This window comes from Lactuca virosa, chromosome 2 (genome assembly GCF_052849685.1).
Source record: "Lactuca virosa cultivar CGN04683 chromosome 2, Lactuca_virosa_CGN04683_v6, whole genome shotgun sequence".
Classification (NCBI taxonomy): Eukaryota; Viridiplantae; Streptophyta; class Magnoliopsida; order Asterales; family Asteraceae; genus Lactuca; species Lactuca virosa.
In genome coordinates, this window is record NC_136427.1 from 32,838,512 (window position 1) to 32,841,768 (window position 3,257).

The 3,257-nt window shown below is 41.1% G+C and overlaps 1 long non-coding RNA gene across 1 annotated transcript; it reads left to right on the forward strand.

Moving 5' to 3' along the window:
- Window positions 1-207: 207 nt before the first annotated feature.
- Window positions 208-1,530, forward strand: LOC145156291 (uncharacterized). Its single transcript, XR_013736595.1, has 3 exons — window positions 208-284; window positions 928-983; window positions 1,352-1,530. It is a non-coding gene; the product is annotated as an uncharacterized LOC145156291 (long non-coding RNA).
- Window positions 1,531-3,257: the final 1,727 nt, after the last annotated feature.

Sequence of the window (3,257 nt, forward strand, 5' to 3'; positions counted from 1 at the left end):
TCGACGAGTCCGGGAGTAGACTCGCCGAGTAGGCGCTGTGAGTTGAAACCCTAAATCCCCGGGTTTGGGGCCTATATAAGGATAAGTATAGCCTCATTTGTGGCTCTTCATCCGTTTCCTTTCACTGAGAGAAACCCTAATCGCCCCCTTGAGCTTTTGAGAGAGTTTTGAGCCATTGTTTGAGATCTTTGGTGCATTTTGGTAGAGGGAAGAAGGATTCCAAGCAAGGATTGTGAAGAGGTTGCTAGATCTGCTGCTTAGACATCCAGGAGCTTCTATTCAAGGTATAAAGTTCGTACCTTTTTCTCTTGTATGGATAGATCTCATGGTTTTAGAGTTAGGGCTTCATTTCCATCTTATTTTGGGGACCTTGAAGGTTTGAGCACCTTCTTAGAAATAGACATCAGATCTGGACCTTGTGAGGTCCCTAAAGTCGAAAGTCCCCTGCTTTATTCAACCATGATAGCCCCTTGAATGAGAGACTCCTTCTCAAGCTTGTTCTTGGCATTTTTAGCCCTTTAGTGCCATGCATGAACGTAAAGCTCGAGGCTTTACGTGATATTCAAGCCTGGAGAGCTTAGATCTAGAGTGTGAGAGAGTTTTTTGCCTTGAAATCACCTGAATACAAGTTGAGACCGAACGGGCTCGCCGAGTTGATGAGCCGACTCGACGAGCCGGTTAGGGTTTGTCCCGATGAACTCGATCATGCGATAGCTCGGCGAGTTAGGGGTTAACTCAACGAGCTGGACCTTCATGAGATTGCTGAGAATCGATGGGACTCGACGAGTCGCACGAGTGCACTCGGCGAGTCTGGTCAAATTGGACTATTGACTGGAATTGACTTCTGTCGACTTTAGGGTTGGTCAAATGAGTCGTGTAGTCGATTATGAGGAAGGTATTAATTATAGATATTATCCTTGTGATTAGGCGGAGGCTAGATCGAGGATTCCGGAGCACGAGGCTTTTACTTACTAGCTTACGAGGTGAGTCTTCTCACTATACTTTACCTAGAGTGGAAACTATGTGTGACTAGAGGGTCTTATGCGCTTGCTTGAGTTATGTATGGTTGTGTGATATGTATTGTATGCTATATTATTTGTTGCTTAGACCGGACCGGAGGGTCCAACGAACTATGAGGCCAGAGGGTTCTCAATTAGACCGGACCGCAGGGTCCAACGAGCTAGACCGGACCAGAAGGACCAACGAGCTACGGGACTGGAGGGTCCCGCTGAGACACATAGACCGGAGAGTCTTACAGAGTACAGCCTCTAGTGGCTAAATTGTTGTATGTGGTATTTTGGGGAACTCGCTAAGCATTCGTGCTTACCGTGTTATGTGTTATGTGTTTCAGGTGCCTCAGAGGATCGTGGGAAGGCACCGGCGTGATTGTACACACAGACCCTTGTTATGGAGCTATGTTTATGGATCCTGGATTTGTATATTTTTTTTGAAAACTTGTTGATTTATTTTGAGAATTAATGAAGAGACATATGTTTTATGAGTATTAAAAATGAAAAATTTGGTTTGAAATTTCTTGTCGTTACAATATTTGCATTAAATATAAATGAATGGGACTAAATACTGTGAGTTTAATTTCCTGCTACCTTGAACTTTGAACGACCGACTCTCCTTTCCGAATAGGCATGGCCAAGTATTATAAATTCATCGACCTTTATAGTTTTCTTTAGCACTCGAAAATGGCTTTAACACAACAACCAACGAGTATTGAGAACCCCTTGATACTGACTACAACATAATTCCTACTCAGTTTGGATATGATCCCAAATCAGATGACTAACTATCCTTATCTCCATATCCAACACTTGATATCGATGTTGGTACAGAAACTGTTGATTACAAAGTTGAGGTGTATATCATGAGAAAGGGTATCTGGCAGTTAATCCCTCACATGTTTCCATCGCATATTAAAATCTTAAGGGCTATGCATTATAATGAATTTTGTGTAGATGGTCATGATGGCCATGTTCATTGGTTTGATTATGCTGATTCATATTGGAAGTTAAAAAAATATTTGCATTCGATTTTGGGTGAAGAAACATTCCATTAAATTAATGGCTCTCCCAGATCTTATAATAGATGTCAATGAATATTCTTTAGGATTTTTGGGTGGAAAGCTTTGTGTGATGTTTGGTAGTAGGAATTGTGGATGTGAGGTGTGGGTGATGGATGTCGGAGGAATTAGGGTTTATGTTGGAGATCTGGATACCCCGTGGATCGTATGAACACTTTCCGAACTGATATTTCTACCCTATGCCTGGGTTGCAAGAAATTCAACCTAGGATAATCCAAAAGGACACTTACGAATCTAGGCATATAAATCGTAAGTCAAATTGCTAGAAGGATTCTATGTTCGTTTGAAGAAAAAGAGAGCTAATGATTTTTTGTGTCTTCTGAAAGTGAAGATCCGTTTATTTATAATAAACGAGATTAGGGTTTGCCTCTTAGGGCTGGCCGTGATGGGTTGCTTTAGAAGCAAGTCAGGGAAATCCAGATTTTAATGAGAATTTAGGGTTTCCAAAACTAACGAATTTCGTTAGTTTTACCATAATCACCCTCAAGAAATCGATTTTTCCACTATGTTCCCATATGTAAAATTCGGAGAGTTTTTGGGGCGCTGCCCCAAACCCCGCCAGGGGCTCTGCTCCTTGGACCATACCAAAGGGTGCTGCCGCTTTGGAAACCCTGGACCCAGACTTGTCGTCAAATCGGCTTCTAATTCGATCTTATACATGCGTGCACCCCCACAAAACCCGTACACATATATAGTACAAATTATGAAGATCCTTAGCTCACATGTTAGTTCCAATTACATAAAATGACATGGTGACACTAAAATCATCAACAATGGATGAGTATGTGGTGGGTAAATCATGGGTTAAACGTTATGTCGTTTTTGTCTTTCTAGAGTTCGGTGGTGTTGTTATTCCATATGGATTTACCTTGCATAATGAGTTTCTTTATGAAGGTGCCAATTACTATGATAATGAAGATGACCATTGCTTAGGTTTATATGGTCCGATTGCAGCCAAGGCTAAGTGTTTTGAGATTGGGTATGGAGTATGGACTAACAAAATTTTTTGAGTATATTGACAGTCTTTATTTGTGAAACCTAATTTTGTCCTTAAAAAATCCAGTTGCCAATTACTTTGTATGTTACAAAAAGTTAGTAACGATTCTTGTCAAAGATCGATCAATCCAGCAAGCAAAGAAAACATTTGTCACCAGAACCTAATATT